This window comes from Mustela nivalis, assembly GCF_964662115.1.
Source record: "Mustela nivalis genome assembly, chromosome: 12".
NCBI classification, from domain to species: domain Eukaryota; kingdom Metazoa; phylum Chordata; class Mammalia; order Carnivora; family Mustelidae; genus Mustela; species Mustela nivalis.
Window position 1 is genome coordinate 16516928 of NC_139031.1, and position 21129 is coordinate 16538056.

Here is a 21129-nt window from a genome sequence, read left to right on the forward strand (position 1 = left end):
GCCAATGGCCATTAGCGGCCTGCGCTTCTCAGCCCACATTCCAGGAGCTGCTGGCTGATGAATGGTGCCTTTCTGCAAAGAAAAATGTGCTGTCCAGATGAATGGAGGGTCTGTCCGGGCACTTGCTAGAAAAGGTCTCCGTGTATTTCAAAAGGAATCCTGGCTCAGAGACAGCAGAGAGCTCCATTTCCAGGTCTGCCCGGTTGCCTTCCCTGTCCACCCCCACTCCCTGTCCTTCTTGGCCTTCCCTTGTCACCTGCCCTACTCCCCTTTAAGACTGCACCAGGCCGCTGCCTTGGCAAAGAGGGGCAGGAGGAGGTGGGGACAGCTAGAGCCCACCAGTCAGTAACAGGACCCTTTCCCAGATGAACACATCACCAGAAACTGGGTCTTTCAGTGGCTACACACAGGCAGGACCAAGTTTGATGACCTCTACTCTGGTTGTACCCAAAAATGTCACAGGGTATGCCTCCTAGATTATGTCCTATGAATAACTTTGGGATGAAAAATAGTATCAGTTGGCAGGGTTGACATACCAGATAAAAGAACCAAGAACCTTAGAACCATGGTGATTGGCTTGAATAAGACTAAATTCAAGTCAACACATCTTACTGGGGATTCAGGAGCCCATCTCTCTCTCCTGGCTGAAAATCGGGCCTGGCTCTTCCCCGGAGCCCAGCAGCAAAGAGAGCATGAAGACAGAGACAGCTAAATGGCCCCCTCTCTGGGGTGGGAGAGTCCAGACAGCCAGGCTGGTCTCCATGGGGTTACTGTGGAGAACTACCCAGGTAAGCAGAGCAAGGAACGTGGGCAGCCCTCCTCAGAGCGCCCTCCTCCCTCAGAGAAACAGGTAAGTGTTCTCCTGTCAGAAATGGGGGGCAGCTGGGAGCCTAGCCTATAAAAGGGGTCTGTTATAAGGCTCTCCTTAAAAACATCTCAGCGTATCTATGTATCCCTGAATGAAACCTTGTTTGATTTTTCCATGTTTGTCAACTTGACGTAAATGGAGTCACTGGAGATGCGTTCATCTGCGAATGGCTCCTTTCGCTCAACGCAGCGGCTGAATGGTCGTCCCACCTCGGGTTAACATAGGACGTGTCATTCATTTATTTTTTCACTTATGTGGTACAGCTTATATATTCATTTTCTCCTGGGTGGATATTTGGGTGATTTTCCGGTTTTTGTTATGAGCCACAGCTCTGCTATGAAAATTCGTGTACCTCTCTCTGGATGTTCATTGTGACAGAATGTCTCCAGGGAGGATATAATGGAATTTCTGGACCATTGAGGTATTGTGCATCTTTAGTTTTTCTAAATAATGCCAGTGTTCTCCCAGAGTGCTGATTTACACTCCCACCAGGAGTGATTTGCTCTATATCTACATATTGTCTGAATTATTAATTTTTGCCAGTCCGATGGCATAAGACAGTATCTCCTCCTTGTCTTGATTTGCATTCCATGATTCATAATGGAGCGAAACCTTTTCTCATCTGCTCTTACCTGTGTATCTTTTTCTATGTTTTTACTGTTCTCACGTCTTCCTTATTTGCATATTGCGATTTACTGGTTTCTTAACGATTTCTGGGAGTTTTTTTATACATTCTGGATAACAATCTCTTCTTGTTTCCATGTGTTAAAGATGTCTTCCCGCTCAGAGCTTCTATTCTCCCTCTTTTTATAGAGTCTTACAACCATTTTTAAGTCAGGTAGTTGGGTTATCAGTCTTCTTCTTGATGCATTGTACTTTTGTGTAATGCTTAAGAAAGCCTTCCCCACCCTAGGTCTTAAAGATGTTCTGTGTTTTTTCTAAAAGACTTCAGTTTTACCTTTACCTTTGAGGTCTTCTTTTTTTTTTAAGATTTTTAATTTATTTGACAGAGAGAGCACGAGAGAGCACAAACAGGAGGAGGGGCAGAGGGAGAAGGAGAAGCAGACTCCATGCTGAGCAGGGAACCCGATGTGGGACTTGATCCCAGGACCCTGAGATCATGACCTGAGCTGAAGGCAGACACTTAACCAATTGAGCCGCCCAGGCACCCCTACCTTTGAGGTCTTAATACAGAATTGGGCTTTGCACATGCAAAGATATAGGCTGCAATTCCATTTATTTTCCATATGGATGATTATCGAATAGTCCAGCACTTCCCCACTTTTCTGCAATGCCACTTCTGTCATTTATCAAGTTTCCTAACATGCACAGGTCCACCTCTAGGCTCTCCATTTTGCTTGTCATCTTTTTGTCGTTAGCTGTATGGATATCTCACGGTCTTAGTTACTACTGCTTTATGATGAGGCTTGATAGCTGGTAGGGCAAATTCCTCCATTCTGTCCTTTTTTCTTAAGAGTCTGTGGCTATTCTTGGACTTTCACTCTTCCATGTAAATATTAGAATCAGCTTGCCAACTTAAATGAAAACCAGGCTGGTATTTTTATGGGAAATGCTTTGGATCTCGAGTTCAAATTTGGAAAAACTGGACATAATTTCCTTATATTTTTTATTGTTATTGTAAATGACAGCTTTATCTAATTAAATTTCCCAAATGGTACTGGTATATAAAAATACAATTGACTTGTTTATATTGGGTTTGTAATTGGCAACCTTGCTAAACTCTCTTATAAATTCTAACAAATTGCCTATAACTCTGCAAACAATTATATCATGTATAAATGACAAGTTTTTTCTTCCTTTCTAATCCTTAAACCTTACTAATCTTTTTTTTTTTTTTTTTGGCCTTATTATACTGGTTAAAAACTAGTGAAAGCAAGAATCCTTGTCCTGTTCCTAATGTCTAAAGGAACCGCATTTTTCTTCGTCATTTAGTTTAGCCTTTGTGTAAGTTATTTTTTTAGAGGTAGTTGACCCTGATCAGGTTCAGAAAGTTCTCTTCTAGTCCCGGTTTGCTAAGACTCTACCATAAGCTGATGTTGGATTTTATCAAACAATTCTTTTGCTTTTATTGGAAGAGAATTCCACATGAATTTTCTCATTTGGTCCATGAACGGGATAACTATATTAGTTGATTTCAATGTGGAGCCAGTCTTACATTTCTGGGATATACTCTCGTCCCAATTTAACCATGATATGCTGTCTTTTTATATCTTGTTTCATTCGGTTTGCTAAAATTCTGTTTAGGCTATTTGTATCTGTGTTCATGAGTGCAATCAGTCTATAATCTTCCTTTCTCATATTGCCTTCATCTGCTTTCGGAAGGAAGATTTTTTTTATGAGCTTCATAACCGAGATGGGGAGTGTTTCCTCTTTTTCTGTTCTGTGTAAGAGTTTCCGTGATATTTTGATAATCTGTTTTTTGAAGTCTGTGAAACCTGCTTCTGACACTCTCTAGGTCTTCCACGTTCCCAGTGGGAAGGGTCTTTAGTACTAATTCAGTTTATTTGATTCAACAATTATGGAAGTATTCCATTTTTCTTCTCCTTTTCAATCAGTGTTGATAAGTTGTATTTTCCCCATTAATTTGCCCATTTCACCTAAGTTTCTATTTTATTAGCATATATTTGTTCTGAATAGTTTCTTACTGTATTTGTAACCTCTGCTGTCTCTGTTACATAGTCCCCTTCTCATTTCCTAATATTGGCCATTTCTGTCTTCTCTCTTTTTCAATCTTGCTAGAAGTCTGTTAACTTTGTTCATAATATTGAAGAACGAACTTTTTGTATTGATCATCAATTTTATTCTACATTTTATTCTCTATGTGTTTATCGTTTCATCAGTTTCTTCTCCAATCTCTATTGCTTTCTTGATTCTACTTTCTTTGGGCTATTTTAATGTTCTTCTTCTAACTTCCTAAATCTAATATTTAATTCCTAGATTTTTAGCCATTTTTACTTTATAATATAAGTGTTTAAGGCTATAAATCCTTTACAACTATATCTCACAAATTTAGATATGTTACACTTCCATTATTTTCAAATCAGAGCATTTTATTTTTTCACCAAACAGCATAGAGCTCCATGATTTCTTACAAAATGAACATTTGGTTAACCAACAATCAGGTTAAAAAATAGAATATTACTTGTACCCCCCCAACCCTGGAGTATTCCTTCTCAGTCAGCATACTCAGCCACCCTCTCTGAAGCTAACCATTATCCTGACTTTTATGGCTATCCTATCCTTTTTTAATAGTTTTTTTTTTAAGATTTTATTTATTTATTTGACAGAGACAGAGAGATCACAAGTAGGCAGAGAGGCAGGCAGAGGGGGTGGGAAGCAGGCTCCCTGCTGAGCAGAGAGCCCGATGCTGGGCTCGATCCCAGGACCCTGAGATCATGACTTGAGCTGAAGGCAGAGGCTTAACCCACTGAGCCACCCAGGTGCCCCTTTTTTAATAGTTTTATGCTCTTAAGTGTTCACCCCTAAATAGAACAGTTTTGTTTCACAATGTTTTGGTTTTTCTATTTCTTTATATAAATGGGCTCATCAGAATATATTCTTTCAAATCCCAGTTTCTTTCACTCAACATGATGCTTGTGTAATGTTTCCATATGGTTGTTTATAGGTAGAGTTTGTTCCTCTAGATTGCTATAGTTTTTGTTGTATGAATAGATCACAAATTCGTTATCATTCGGCTCTTAATGGACACTTGAGCTATTATGAGTCACATTGCTGTGAGCAAGCTTAGAAGTCTCTTAGCACATAGGTGTCCATATTTTATGTTAATTAAACACCTATCAGTAGAAGCACTAGCTCCACAGGTATGAGAATCTTCAACATTGGTAATATGACGATCATTCTCTAAGAGAGCCGTACCAAGTTACGCCCCCATCAATGGTGGGGGTACAGTCTCACAGTCTTATCAACACTTGAAATTGACTTTGGTTTCCGTTTTTATCATTCTGATGAGAGGCTAATCATTTCTACTTGCATTTTCGTGATTATAATGCTTCATAGGTTTATTTGGCAGAAGAGAATATTAGTCACTGCTAAAGAAGGAATTGTAAACTGGAAGATAGATTTAGAGGACTCGCCCAGAATACAGCATAGAGGGAAAGAAAGAGGATGAAATTGAAGTTATAGGAAATGGAAGACAGAGGAAGAATATTTAATGTATCATTTCTTAGAATTCTGGAATAAGATAATCTAAATAATGGAAGAAAGTAATATTTGAGCAGATATTAACTGAATGTTTCCAAGAGTCATCAGAGTCAGGAATCCTAGTGAATTTCAAAAAGTACAAATAAGAAAAAAATCTGCTTTAAGATTCTGATAGTCAGGGCACCTGGGTGACTCAGTTGGTTATGCATCTGCCTTTGGCTCAGGTCCTGATCCCAGGGTCCTGGAATCGAGTCCCGCATTGTGGGCGGGGTGGGGGGTGGTTCCTGCTCAGCAGGGAGATCACTTCTCCCTCTACCCCTCACCACTGCTTGTGATCTCTCTCTCTCTTTTTCACTCTCTTGCTCTCAAATAAATAAAATCTTTAAAAAGAGAGAGAGACTCTAGGGGCTCCTGGGAGGCTCAATCAGTTAAACATCTGCTTTCGGCTCAGGTCATGATTCCCAGGATCCTGGGATCAAGCCCTGCATCAGCTCCCTGCTCTGCCGGAAGCCTGCTTCTCCCTCTCCCACTCCCCCTGCTTGTGTCCCTCACTCTGTGTGTCTCTCTCTGTCAAATAAATAAAATCTTTTTTTTTTTAATTTTAAAAATAAATTTTAAAAAAGATTCTGACAGTCAAACACAAAATACTAAAGAGAAAGAAAAGGTCTTAAAAGCAACTGGAGAGAACAGAAAAATTACCTACAATGGAGTAACGATTAAATTGACTTCTGACTTCTGAACAGCTATAAATGAAGCCAGAACCCAGAGGCATCATATTTTCAAAGTCCTAACAGAGAGTCACCTCAGACTGTCACCTTAGAATGGATATCCAATGATAGTTTCTTTCAGGAGCAAGGATGAAATAAATATCTTTCATACCAACAAAGACTGAAAAACGTTTACTGACACTAGACTCTCACTAAAGCAAAAGACCAGATCATTGGTAAAACACTATGACAGTCATTAAGGAACAAGAGATTCACAGGAACCAGAAAAGAAAATATAATATTGAGGTGTCAATCCAATCCTCCCCTTTTTTCCAGGAACTACAGAAATACAATTTTCTGTTAACGTGATTCTCATACGAATAAACATATGTCAAGATCCGTGCAACTCACGTATGGGGTAATCAGCAGGATGGTGGGGGTTGGTTCAAAGGAGGAGCAGACAGTGAAGGATTATATCATCCTTAAAGAGAGAAAATGTTGGAATAAGATTGATAGGTTAGATTTGCAACGAGGAAAAAAAAAGATTTGCCACGAGGTGGATGGAACTAGAGGGTATTATGCTAAGTGAAATAAGTGAATCAGAGAAAGACAATTATCATATGATCTCTCTGATATGAGGAATTTGAGAGGCAGGGTGGGGGGTCATGGTGGGTAGGTAGGGGAAAAATGAAATAAAATGAGACTGGGGAGGGAGACAAACCATAAGAGACTCTTAATCTCAGGAAACAAACTAAGGGTTGCTGGGGCATGGGTGGGTAAGGGATAGGGTGACTGGGTGATGGACATTGGGGAAGGCATGTGCTATGGTGAGTGCTGTGAATTGTGTATGATTCACAGATCTGTACCCCTGAAGCACATAATACATTATATGTTAATTTTAAAATGCCTATGGCTCCTTATAGCAGAAATAACTATTTATAAATAGTAAAACTTAAATTCTCTACTACATATGTGTATAGAGCAAGAGTAATTATAAATAATTATTTAAATTTTGTAAGTCAAAATTTAAAAAAAAGGTTAGGTTAGGTACAAAACTACTCAGTGTGCTTTGGGCAATAAAACCATAAGCTTCGGTTATATTTTCTACCAGACAGAAATAATTTGAATATCTGCTGGACAAAGATCTATAAATTATCACATAAACTTCATAGAATCTGGGTCTTTTATCAGCAGCAGAAAGTGAATCAAATAAAGATATATCTCCTTAAAGGTTATATCCTAAAGATATAACCATGTAAAGAATCTTTACGTGGTTAAACAATGCTTCAACACAACATCGAAAGAACATGCTGTCCTTCTTTTGCCTTAATTCCAAAACTGAGATCACTTTTCTTAACAGAACAAATCTCCACCTATTGCAATGAACCACAGCAGTAATGCTGGTATCACACGACTCTGCCCCGGCCACAGACTAGGTCGCCACTGACCCAACCTGGGTTGCCCAGATTCTCTACCAGCTATTGGGAATTGGGGCAACCTCAAGGCTCCTCCTTGAGCTAGGGAGTGGTCTGCCAATTTGCAACAGCCATGTTTATCCATGTTCATGCCAAAGAAGTAAAAGCTTGACCAGAGAGAAAGAACACGAAAAAGAGCACAGATCAAACATGGAGAAAGAGACAAAAGAGACCACAAGTGAGAGAGAAGAGTCGAGATAAAAGAACCAATGAGGTTCTTGAGGACTTCCCATCTACTTCCTGATTCCAAGACTTCATGAAGCTTAGGCTGCAGCTCTCAGCCTTGGGTGCTATGCAATACTCGAGTAGTCCCCAGTAAATGCCCCCTTTGTGCTTAAACAGTGCATTAAAAAAAAAAAAAAAAAAAAAAAACCTAACCCACAAGTTGAAAATCAGAGAATCAAGACAGACACATTGATTGGATGTAAGACTGTCCAATGGATGCTTCTCCACAGGTCCAGGTGCAAGACCTCCTCTCTGTGTCAGAAGACATCAGTTTTTGCATGCTTCCTGTTAACCAAGATCAGAGGACTCCACTGTGCAGTTCAGTGGCACGTGGAAGACAGGCAGCTGGGACTTACCATGAGCCAAGAGTTGCACAGAGTTAAGCCTATGAGCTCATTCCCACAACAGATCCAGGAAGACAGTCACACTTCTCCCCTTTCCAGCTTCCCATCATTCATTCGGCAGACTTATGGCTGGTGTCTCTCAGCCCTGCAGTCTATCCTCTGTTGCCTATAGTGGTATAAAGAAAAACATAAGAAAATCTCCAGAGCTTCTCAGGTCGATTTGAGGGTGCATCAGGAAATTAAAATATCTACCTGTCGAGTGGGTCGTTTCACTTATATTGAATATATTTTTTCAAATGTCCAAGACTCCAAGCCAATACCAGCCCCTAGGACATCTCCAGGAAGACCAGGAGAGAAAGGAGAGAGCCCCACAGAGAGCTGGGGCAGGAAGGGCAATCGTGCGTGGACAGGAAGGAGGCGGGAAGGGACAGAAACACTCCCACCCCCCCCCACCCACCGTGAGAGCGGAGCTGGGGCCCAGATGACATATATTGAGTCTGATCATCTCTGGCAAACAAGGGAAAACCAGATCTCACCAACCATTTACCCTGTATAAGAAACCTTTTTAAAATGACCCCGGTACGTGTACGCCAAATAAGAACCCAGAAAGGGGCTTTTATGAGAAAGCTTCTCAGAATGTGTGAAATAACAAAAGGTCTGCTTTTCCATCTCAGCTCTTTTGGGCAATCACTTCAAATGGAAACTCAGCAGGCCCGCGGGCCACCGCTGCTTCTAATTAAGGCCCCAAGGTGAGGCAGCACTTCAGGGGGCATCATCGCAGCAAAACAGAAATTCCACGTCTGTCTCCAGCAGCAGAAGGCTGATCTGGGCTCGGTGTGCTGTGTTTGTTCTCAGCTTGCCCTAAAAATGGCAGACTGCACCTGCCTTCCTGACACCCTCCAAGCAAGTTTATGCTAACGCAGATTCTCTTGTTCAAACAACTCGAGCGTGGATAACAGATGTTAAATAGAGGAGGAATGAGAAGCAAAGCTTTTCCCCCTCTAGTGTATTTTTGTGGGCTCGTGGGGTGGGGGCCAAGGAAGAAGGGTATTGTACATATAAGAATGACTATTGCCTCCTTTGCAAAAACGCCGTGCCATCCCATCACACCGGAGTCAACTCCCAAAATTTTGGATGTGCTGGTGAGGAGCCTTGTTCAGACTCTTATCGTAAGGAGTGGGGGGGGTTCTCAAACTTCAGGGATCATCAGAATCACCTGGAGGGCTTCTTAAATGGCCGATTACCAGCCTTGCCCCCACCACCCCCGGGCAGTGTCTGATTTTGATTCAGTAGGGCTGGGCTGGAGTCCAAGAATTAGCATTTCTAATAACTCACTCGGTAAGGCAAGGCCGGCTGCCTGCCGGAGCCGGAGCCGAGATGGCGCTTTGAGGATCACTGTTCTAAGACAATAAAGAGAAAGAGAAAAGGCGAAGAATTATGGGCTTGGTGACCTCTGACCTAGCCTGTGGGTATTTTGAGATGCAGCCAGTAGACAAGGGAGAGAGAGCTGCAGAGATCAGAGCAGGTTTGTGCAAGGGCAAACTGAGAGCAAGCAGAAGGGTTGTTTTTTTTTTTTTAAGGATTACCAAGTGAGAGATGATCTGTTAGGAGGAGGGGTTAGTTAACCAGAGAGGGGGCTTCACATCTGCCGCAGGGGTGGGGATGGGCCTCCTTCACCCCCGCCCCAGCTTCCTGGGTCTCTACTGAAGCCCCAGGCAGGGTCTCGCTCTGCATGTCTTCCCTCTCTTAGAAGCTGTGGCTGTCCGGACCCCCAGGAGTTGCTCAACTCTTGCTCCCCATTGCCCCATATCTCCCCGGGCTGGAAAACCCTGCTGTTGGAGGAGGGAGCTTCCTCAGCTTGGTTTCTAGAGAGAAGGGCTCAGAGTCAGCACATTCTGGGTGATATCGTTTCAGGCCTGAGCTGGAGGGCACTGTCTACCTCTCACTGCCTCCCTGGCCAAGCAGCCCTCTCAAACTGTCCATCCTGACAGAGGTGGGTCATTGTATCCATCTTGTGGGGGGGGCATCTGTCGTCTGGAGGGTGTTAGTCATGAGACGAGGCGGCCATCAAACCAGGATGGTTCTACTGCCACAGCGGCCTACCAAACCAAGATCTAAGCTTGTAATGGCTCAAGACTACGAAGTCAAAACACTCAAGCCAACCAACCACGAAAGCCAGCTAGGCTTTACGCTGCAGCTAATTCAATAATTTCCTTATTTTCCTTCCTCGTTGTCTCCATGTAAGTCTTTGTCCCCGCTCTTGGGGGCAGGGTGCTCCTAACCCCTTCTGATGTGATGCTGCCTGATTCAGATCGATTTTTGTTCGAATAAACTCTTAAAGTTTTCAAGATGCCTCAATTTATCTCCTAACAAGGGAGACCAGATTACAGCGTTCATGTGTCCGTGTGCTTTTCCTTCTTCACTGACCCCACCTTCCCACCGGTTTTCAGTGAGAGGCTCCAGGCAATACCAGCCACAGGTCCAGGTCTTGGCCATGCGCAGCGTGAGTCATGGCAGGACTGAGCACGTAATTTCCAGGGCCCCGTGTAAAATGAGATCGCAGGGCCCCTCGTTCCAAATGCATTAAGAATTTCAAGATGGCGACAGTAGAGCATCAAACCAAGCATGGAGCTCCTCTATGCATGCAGTTCTGGCCAGCCACACCAGTCACATGCCCATGGGGCCAGACCCAGCCCTGGGATCATCTATAGGAGCCCTGAGGTGGGAAGCTCCAAGCTCTCCCTAAACTGGGCTGCTGCTCCCTATTTCCTGTCAAACAAATAGGACCTGATCTCAGAGACTTTCCAGGACCTGAAAACTTGGTTAGGTGGTTAAGCCACCTAAAACTTGGTGGCTTAAAACAACCCACCATTGCAGGGCACCTGGGTGACTCAGTTGGTTAAGCATCTGCCTTCGGCTCACGTGATGATCCTAGGGTCCTGGGATCAAGTCCCACATCAGGCTCTCTGCCCAGCGGGGAGCCTGCTTCTCCCTCTCCCTCTGCCTGCTGCTCCCTCTGCTTACGTTCTCTCTCTCTCGCTCTGTCAAATAAATAAATAAAATCTCGCAAAAAAAAGAAACCACCATTTTATAATATCTCACCATTTTGTGGATTAGGAATTCAGACAGGGCTCAGATGTTCCATGTTTCGGCTCCCCGGGGATCAATGAGGGAGCACCCGAGATGGCTTCCGCCCTCACAGAGATGGCTGGAAGGCTGAGCCCAGCTCGGAAGGTTCTCTGGAGCACGCACCTGTGGCCTGTCAAGTCTGGACAACTCAAGGTAGTAAATTCTTACCTGGCAGCTCCCATAAGCCTCCTGGAGCTCAGGGCTCCCAGAAGAAAGTTCCAAGGAGCCCAGCAGGGAGTTCTGAGCCTAGCCACGGAAATCCCAGAGTGTCATTTCTGCTGCATTCTGTCAGTCAAGAAAATCACTAAGACAAGCTCAGATTCAAGTAGAGGAAAAATGAACTCCACCTCTCAATGGAAGGAGTAGCAAAGCCATTACTGATCCTTATGAATGTGGCCCAAATAAGATAGACAAGAGCAAACTCCAATCAGCATACCCGTGGTCAGAGAGAAAACCTAGCCTCAACATCAAACTATGAGGGAATGAATGTACATTTTACATTGCAAATTACAATAAAATGCTTAAGATATATAGATCTTATTTTTATATTGATTCCACAACTTTTTTTTCTTTATTTTGACCAATTGTATGAGATAAGAATCTAGCGTAATTTTTTTTTTTTTTTTAATTCAAGGAACTAGGTCCATGACAAGTCCTTATTTGTCCTTTAGGGCCAAAGCACCAAGCATGGAACATATTTGCTAATTCAGTGGCGGAGGGGGGGGCACTCTTTTTTGCCCCAGAGCTTCCTGACACAGGAAGCTTTCATTCATAATGTGAAGTGTCAATTCCTACTACTCTATCACCTTTCTGGTAGGCCATTTTCACCTCTTGTCCCCACTGGCACCTTGGCCAAAACTGCTGCTTTCCAGGGGGCACCTCAACCCCATTTCTCTCAAACATGGAGACTCTCTCTTCCCCTGCCTGCTTCTAACTTAAGCTGAGGGATTCTTCTCACTCCAGAATTCCAAGGAAAGCCAATGTTTTCCTTATGCAGATTTTGAAATGCCCATCATCTACCCCCCTCTCTCCTGAAGCCATGACTGCTTGGGTCCCTGACAGCTTCACTAATGACTCAGCCCCAGGTGCCATCATGCCCTGGGCTCCTGTAGACCCTGCCTCTCAAAGTCCACGCATCCTTCGTTGCCGTGGAAACCATCTCTGGGTTCCGGCCCCAACGCCTCATGCCCATGGTGCCTTCTCCAATAGTCTCTGGCCAAAGAACACCTCCACATTCTGACAGTCCTTCCCCATTAAGCCTCTTCCAGTTGGCCTCACCCATGGCTGCTCCTGCTTCATTTTAAATCCTAGTGCTCCCCTGCCTGCTGCCCAGGCCATCTCTCTCTCTCCCTGTCGCCCGTCCATCACATAAAGACTGCTTCCAGACGGTCACGCATACATCTTATCATTCCCCGTGAAACCACAAACCCTTTGAGAGCAGAGACCCTGATTTATACGTGTGGGTTTTTTCCCTCTTTGGATACAGAGAACAGGACTGGGCTTCCCAATACATGATCTAAAGACATAAGAAATTAAATTAAGAAGTGTACATAAGGGGCGCCTGGGTGGCTCAGTGGGTTAAAGCCCCTGCCTTCGGCTCAGGTCATGATCCCAGGGTCCTGGGATGGAGACCTGCATTGGGCTCTTTGCTCAGCAGGGAGCCTGCTTCCTCCTCTCTCTGCCTGCCTCTCTGCCTACTCATGATCTCTGTCAAATAAATAAATAAAATCTTAAAAAAAAAAAAAAAAGGTGTACATAAATTGTGCCAAGCACTAGACCAGGCACTTTGTGTGATTTAATTTAATCCACATGTTTAATTCTTAAACCGTACCACTATTACCTTCTTTCAGGTCTAATTTTAACAAAATTCCACCAAGAGGAAAGAATTTGGATATCCCACATAGTTCATTATAATGGGATTTGGCATCTGGTACAAGCGTAGCTCAGAATGCCCACTGGAGGCATGCGCAGCGTCAGCTGGGGTCCATGGCACAGATTTCCTGGCAGGTGAGCTCGAGCTGCTCTAGGAGGGACATGGCTCAGACCCCAGGCAGCGAAGGGAACAGACAAGAAGTAGAGGAAAGGACTCATGCAGGAGTTGTGAGGAATGGAGTTGTGGAAGCGAAGGGTGGATCCCACTTCCTCAAAAAAGTCAGACTTTAATTGTCTTATTATATATTCTACAAAAAAAATGGGAACCAGGAAGAAAAAGAACAAGCCACAGAAATTCGTTCTTGGCTCCTATCAGACAATTGAGTACCAAACCACAGTCCCAAAGTCTGTTTGCTATTGAAAAGGCGATTCGAAGACCAAAAGGCACCGGCACGTCTGGTGGACTCCCTGGCTCAGTTGCCAAGTCGCAGGGCTGGGAACATTTGCAGCCTGCTCGGGTACACTCTGTCCCTGCCCCAATCTACTTGCAATAATTAGCTTTCTCGTTAGTTTCAAGTAAATAATCTCCTTGTCACAGCTGGGATCCTTTATCAGAACAGTGGACATTAGGGTTTGCAGAAGCAAATAATTTTTCTCCCTTGGAATTCCCTGGAACACTCAGTTATGACCTAGAGAGCTGAAGGAGGTAAGCAAACTTCCAAAGATATCTAAAAATTCTGGGGAGCTGTTCTGCCTAAGAGGTGGAAGAGGCGGGCACTGAAAGACAAACACGCACAAAACAAACATACAAGAAACCTCGGGAATGGATACGGATCTTTCCTTCAGTTCAGTTTAATGGTTCAGATCAACAAACATGCCTAAGCATCTGCTTTGAGCCCTGAAATGCAGTCCTGCCCTCAGGGAGTGCCCAGCCTAGGGGGAGACAGAGGAGGAAAGGGGTAGGAAAGCCACTGATAGCACAGATGCACTAGGAACGCACTCTACAGCAGAATGCATGGGCGGGGGGTCCTAATCTAGTCTGGATCCTCAAGGAAGAGGTGGAGATGGAACTCCAACATCGATTTAAGAAAGATGAGAAGGAACAATCAGAAGCCCCTCTCCAAGGCTTGCAAAAGAGGAGGCATGGGGTTGATGCTGAGCGTCTTTAAAAGAATGGGCAGAGGGGCACCTGGGTGGCTCAGTTGGTTGAGTGTCTGTCTTCAGTTCAGGTCATGATCTCAGGCTCCTGGGATAGAGCCCCAAATCGGGCTCTCTGCTCAGCAGGGAGCCTGCTTCTTCCTCTCTCTCCGCCTGCCTCTCTCCTACTTTTGATCTCTGTGTGCCGAATAAATAAATAAAATCTTTAAAAAAAAAAAAGAAAAAAAGAATGGGCAGAGTCCATTTTCTCCTTCTTTCGTCCCTTGGCATTCCATCATTATGCCCATTTCAAAGAGGGAGAAAGCGAGAAGAAAGACTTAAGCTCTGCTCTAGGTGGCCTATGGGGTTGCTGCTGGGGTGGGGGATAGAAGGGGGGCGGGGCGGCGCTGGCAAGGTGAGGCAGATCCCCTGCCAACTTCACAGAGTGCCTCATGGGGGCAGAACACCCTGTCCCTGACCCTTTCAGCTTGGCACCCCTGCCCCCCACAAGGGCTGTCAGGGACACCGCAGAACCCTTAGTGCCAGGGCGGGGTTGGGGGGGGGGTGGTCATCGTTGCCAGAGAGGGAGTCAGCCAGTGAATGGCTTCAAAACCTGCCTGGGCCAGAGTGGGGCAGAACTTTCCGTGGAGTTTAACCCAGGGCTGCCCAACCGAAGAAAGGAGACATGGGTAGCTGGAGGGCAAAAGGGGTATCTTTTCACTTGGATCGATGGGAAGTTACAAACTGAAAAGAAAACTAAGGCAAACAGTTAAATAATCGCATGGCGGTTAAGAACCTGAGCTTTGGGGCACCTGGGTGGCTCAGTGGGTTAAGCCTCTGCCTTCGGCTCACATCATGATCCCAGGGTCCTGGGATCGAGTCCCACATCGGGCTCTCTGCTCAGCAGGGAGCCTGCTTCTTCCTCTCTCTCTTCCTGCCTCTCTGCCTACTTGTGATCTCACTCTGTCAAGTAAATACATTTTATTTTAAAAAAATAAAATAAAATAAATAAATAATTTAAAAAAAGAACCTGAGCTTTGGAATCAGACAGTGCTGGGTCTAAGTCCCAGCCCTGCTATGTCCCAGCTGGTTAGGCTCATTCCTTGATCTCCCTGAACCTGTTTCCCCATCTGTAAAGGGGGTATAATAACACTACTCACCCCAGTGGCTCATTGTAAAGATTAAAGGCAGTAACATGTGTAAACGCTTCGTGCAGCCTCTGGCACATAGTAGCTACTCAATAAACTCCGCCATTGTTTTTTCTGTCCATTTGCATCCCGATGTCCATGCATGGGATGCCTGAATCCACTGACCTCTTTTTTTTTTTTAAAGATTTTATTTATCTATTCATGAGAGACAGCGAGAGAGAGAGAGGCAGAGGCAGAGGCAGGAGCAGGGAGCCTGATGTGGGTCTCAATCCCAGGACCCCAGGATCATGACCTTAGCTGAAGACAGACACTCAACCAACTGAGCCACCCAGGTGCCCAGGACAACTGCCTTTATGGGATCATTTTGGAGAGAACTAACAATACTTTATACTAGTTTTTTTCTTTTTAAACCAGAAAATGAAAAGATACTCTCTAGTAGCAAAGAAGAGTTCTCAGAGAAGACCAGAGCTACGGCAAGGGTGTCTGCCAGGAAGTGGGTTCCCATGTCCTTTCGAGCAGAGGGCCTTAATTCGTGGGACTTTTCCTTCTGGGACCCCACCTCTACTCATGAGCACATTGAGTAGTGGGAAATCCCTTTAAACAGCCTTGGTGTACCAAGTCCCGGGATGAGCAGAAGTAGAGATGGCAAAGGCGACTGCCTTATTTAGACCCATTCACATCACTTTGACTTTGAATAGCAGCTACTATGTTCAAGGGCCCTGTTTTAGAAATCACTGTCAAGGGTGCCAGGGTGGCTCATGGGTTAAGCCTCTGCCTTTAACTCAGGTCATGATCCCAGGGTCCTGGGATCGAGCCCAACATCGGGCTCTCTGTTCAGCAGGGAGCCTGCTTCCTCCTCTTTCTCTCTGTCTGCCTCTCTGCCTACTTGTGATCTCTCTCTGTCAAATGAATAAATAAAATCTTTTAAAAAAAGAAAGAAAAGAAAAGAAATCTCTGTCAAAGCCTAGGAGGGTGAGGGCAGAGTTGCCAAACGGGTTGCCCCTTGATTATGAAATCCACGCTCTCCATCCACAGCTGTGATCGTGATCTGTGAACGATGTTCGCCCACAGCTGTTTAATCGCTCAGCATTGGAAATACGCATGCGTATCTGTGTCCTCCCTATGACGGAGGCGATCGGGATTTGATGCTTATCCTCCAGAGGAGGAGACAGTCTCCAAGAGCTTATGCAATAAAGTCCAGCCCCACTCAACTGTGGCCTCCTGATTCCAGAGCTCTGTCACTAAATCAGATGGGTTTTGTCACGTGGAGGGAGCACACTGAAAAGTCTTTAGGATGTGTTCTAGAAAGCACATTTCTAGGAGAACTGGCTCGTGCCCAGGTATGGGTTATGGCTGTAGAAGCCCTAATCTTCATTTAGGTCATGATCTGTCCATCCAAGAAGGGAATTTTGCAACTGGCATTATCATGCTCCAAATTCTACCGTTACCTGAATTAAAACTATTCCGTCCGCGGGACCAGCCTGAGTAGAGGGAAATCACTGGGACTTCCTTATAGGCCGGTTAGGGGGAGGAGGACAGCACAAGTCATTCTTGATGAGAATTGCATCTACTGTTCCAACGGATCCAAGCTTTCTGACCTTCAAGCCCACACTATGTCTCTTCTCAAGGTTTAGTCTTCAGGAAAGAAACGAAACCGCACTGACTGCAGGGTCAGCCTTCTCAGTGTAAGCTGAGTGAGGGTACTGATGGCTGATTTCCTGTAAAGGTTTTGGGTGGAGGGCTTGGGCAAGATCATCCTGTGCCCAGAGAATCCACTGGAGACCCACGCACCGAGCTGGACCCCTCAGTACCCTCCCACATAGAGGGGAAACCACACGGGGAACCTAGACAGGGCCAAGTATTTGACAGGAAATAGAACATTCAACCACCCATCAAAGTCAATGGCACTGGAAACCCCAACATCAGAATGGTAGACTTTCCTTCAAATGGGCAAAACGGCCCAGAAAGCCAGGGCTACACTGAATAGCTTCTAGCAATTCTCTTCCGGGGCACAGCAGCTTCCTTAACGATGATTCCCAGCCCTCACCCATTGCCCTCTTCTGGGATTAGGGTGGTCGGTAGAGTCTATCCCAGGTGGCGTGCTCAAGCACTAAGTGAGCCTGTCCTGACTGCCTTGTGTCTGCTGTCACATGAGACAAAAAGACCCCTTGAGGTTCAAGCCACTGGATGTGGGTTCTTTCCCTGCTGCGACCCAGCAGAGCCTTCCTCTCCTGGCTCTCCTGTGTCCTCCTGCGTCTGGGAGGAGGGGGTAAGAACTGAGCAGACATGACTTGCTCTGAACGACACAGAAGAGCAGGACAGGGATTCAGGTGGCCCTGATCTTGGCAACGTCCAGTCCCAATTTGTCTGAAAAGCTGGGGACACTTCCACTCATGGGAGCCCCAGCAGAGATGGCGGCAAAGCAGGCAGCTCACCCCACACGCCCTCTTTCTCTCTCCCCCTCCCCCACTCCCTTCCCCTGTTCTCCTGAACTGCCCAGACCCTTTACCTTCTGGGTTTCTTCATATTCTGTCTCTGTGGGTCAACCCCTCTGCCACTCCCATCCTAGGATCCAAGAACCAACCCCAAGACCCTGTTCTCAACCAAATGTGGGGTTAGAAAACTCTGAAGAATAAAATCATTCTAAAAGGATAATGGTTTAATAGGTTGTTTCTCGGGTGTATGTGGATTTTTAAAGGAGAAGGTCATTTATCTTAAGACTTAATGTAGACCTTGAGGCATTACGACAGGCAGTGAGGAAATAAGAGTAGCAAGGGGTTGTATCCCCCACCGGAGAGGGGACTGTCTGGTGTGGTAAATTCTCACCCCCCCCACCTCCACGCCCACTCTGTCCACTGTGGTCAGTCCTCGGTCACTGTCACTGCTTTTCCTCGGCAATCAGAATCTCCTCATCCAGCTGCTGAGAAGAGAGAACAAAGCTGCCAGCTGATTATTATTCAAGAACAAAGCAGACCATTTATTTTAGCAGGTTCAGAGCCATTATCTCCGCAGGACACATGCTACAGTGTATGCTAGCTTTATCTAGCCACATTTCCTTCTGTCCTCAAATCCTTAAAGAGTGTGTTGTTCCTCTCTCTGGAACAAGACAAAAGGGAACTGGAGAAAGAAATTTGTTGTAGCAATGACCTACGAAAGCTTCTCTCTCCTTCCTTTGCTGCCTGCACGTCTCCAAAACCATAGGACTTCCGTCTTTTCCCGAAACCCAGGCGAATAAGAGAAGGTATGACGCAGGCGGCCGTCTTCCCCCTGAAAGAGGGGCAGAACCACACCCTCAACCTCACCACCCCCAGCAAGGATGTGGGCTCCTTGGCTGCCCCCAGAGGACTGCCAGATAAAACACGGGACACCTAGTTCGATCTGAATTTCACATAAACACTGAATAAGTGTTTAGTATTTAAGTATTATCTCATGCAACATTTGGGACATACCTAAACTAAAAAAGCATTCATTTTTCAGATATGCTGCTTAACATGGCACCCGAACCACATCATCTCGTCCTTCTCACCCCCATCCCCGGTACCCTCTGCCCCCACTGGCTCTGGTCTCTACATGGTCCAACCCTGAAAACCAGAAGTGCAATGGGATGCCTTTCCTGCCGATGAGGGTTTCTGGGGGCCCACGCCAGAAGCATCTAGAATGATGTCGAGCTGTGCTGAGCATTGAACAGTGTCAGAGATAAATCCCACTGGGAGGGGTGCCTGGGTGGCTCAGTGGTTAAGTGGCTGCCTTCAGCTCAGGTCATGATCCTGGGGTTCTGGGATCGAACCCCACCATCAGGCTCCCTGCTCTGCGGGAAGCCTGCTTCTCCCTCTCCCACTCCCCCTGCTTGTGTTCCCTCTCTCGCTGTGTCTTTCTGTCAAATAAATAAATAAAATCTTCCAAAAAAAAAAAAATCCCACTGGGAGATGTTTCACCTCTGGTTGCTTCAGACTTACTTGCCTGAGGTCATGCTGAATACCTAAAAAAAAAAAAAAAACACTCAATAAATGTGTTCTATGTTCTCATAAAACACTTCTCTAGAGGAGACAGTTGGAGGGAGGCCTGTGGCTTGTTTATGTCAATCTCCCTCCGCCCCATCTGAAAACTGAGAGACTCCAAAAATCCTTTCCTGCTTGAAATTCTGGGAGTTTGTCTGCCCCTGGCTGGCTGCGAAGTCTAGTCTTCCTCCCTCCGGCGCTGCTCCAGGCCATCCGGAGTCTGGCTTCCGCCCCAACGACTTCTCCCACCGGCACCCCCAGCGGCAGACTGTCTCCCAACCACTCCTGACGCATCAGACACTTCACCCTCCATCCTGCGTGGGGGTCCTGTTCGGAGGTCCTTATCTGATTAGCACCCCAAGCCTCTGGCTCTCTCACTGGTTCTGGTGTACCTATCTCCCTCTCCCCTGAGAACAACCAGTCAATAATAAGCAACAGTCATCATCCCTGAGAGACAGACATCTACTCATGTGTAAGCAGAAAGCACCATACCTGAAAAAGCACTACACTGGGAAAAGTCACATTTAAAATGATATTAACCCAATACCACCCATCCATCCCTCTTGCTGCCCTGTCTTCATTCCCTTCTTGGTCCTTTTGTTCTATTTTAACTGTGTTCTCTTTCGCCAATCACACTGAAATCAATGTGTCCATTTGCATTCATTGACTAATAAAGTCCTTGGCAAAGTCAGTCCATCTCTTTAACTGAATTCCCCTGTAGGACCTATCCAGCCACCAACTGGTATTTTCTCTCAGCCTCTGTCGGGTTTCTTTCTGCCCAAAGCAAACCATAAAATAAAAAGTTCCAGAATTTCGAGATTCACTGGAACTTATATTTTATAACGTTTTTCATATAAGGTCTTCCGAAAACACTTTTTTCCCCCTACAAAACAAAATAAAAACAAAAACAGGGGGAAAAAAAAAACCCTCTACCCTCTCAAGCATGCTATTGTTTGGAAAACAGACACAGAAGAGTTTACCACTTGCCCAAAGCCAACACTGGTGAAAATTTCTAAGATTAAGAAAAAAACAAAAAGATGGGATTTTGTGGTACAGACTTTTTCCTTTCACATTTTCTTGTGATTTTCCCAATGCCAAAATTTATGACTCTACAACAAATATCCTCCTGAGGCTCTCATGGCTGCCAAGGGCAGTATTTTGAGGCTTTTTCCTTTTAACATGAGAATCTCAAGGCTTCACATTCCAGAATGCTGGCTTTATCCCCAGTGAGAAAAACCTCTTTGGTATAGTATCTATTTCTATTGTTTTGTAAGAACGAAATGAAGCCACATAATTAAGCCTGGAGCATGAGAAAAGGAGCTCCAGGAAAAGAGGCCTTGGTGGCGCCATGGCAGTAGATGACAAAGCAGATGAGGAGGTCCCCACTTCCCTCTGAAGGTCCTTCCTCTGCCTGTCCTCCAGGCTGGTTTCATATGATACTAGATACCCGGCAAATGAAAGCTGATGTTCAGTGAGCTGGTTCATTCATTCATTCAAAACCATTTATGGCCTATCTCTCCCATGCCAAGTACTGTGCCACACACAGAAGACATCAAGGTGAATGGGACCCAGTCTGTGACCTCAGAGAACTTTTGGCCTAATGCATGAGACAGATCTACAAATAATAAACACATCACAATACATCTCTATGTGTTGAACTGTAAGAACGGGCTCTCTGTTGCAGGGGTTCTCAACCATGGACGAGTTTGTCCCCCCAGCGACTTTGGGCAATGTCTGGGGGCATTCTGGGTTGTTAACAACTGGGGTAAAGGGATACTGCTGGTGTCTAGTGGGCAGAAGCCAGGGAAATTCCTAAACATCCTACAATGCACACGCCAGTCCCCCACAACAAGGAACTACCCAGCCCCAAACAGGAATCGTATGGAGGTTGAGGAGCCCAGTATAACTGAGTGAATATGAAGGAGTCATTCCTATCATGGCGGCCACTCGTGCTCTTTCCCGGGCTCTGTCATTGATGGGCTCCTGCCCCTAAGCAAGTTAGTCCCCATCTGGCTTCAGTTTTCTTGTCTATAAAATTGGGTTG

The 21129-nt window shown here is 45.4% G+C and overlaps 1 long non-coding RNA gene across 1 annotated transcript; it reads left to right on the top strand.

Annotated features, from left to right (window-relative positions):
* Positions 1-814: 814 nt before the first annotated feature.
* On the top strand, positions 815-19001 carry LOC309845388. Its single transcript, XR_014301261.1, has 2 exons — positions 815-850; positions 18565-19001. It is a non-coding gene; the product is annotated as an uncharacterized lncRNA (long non-coding RNA).
* Positions 19002-21129: the final 2128 nt, after the last annotated feature.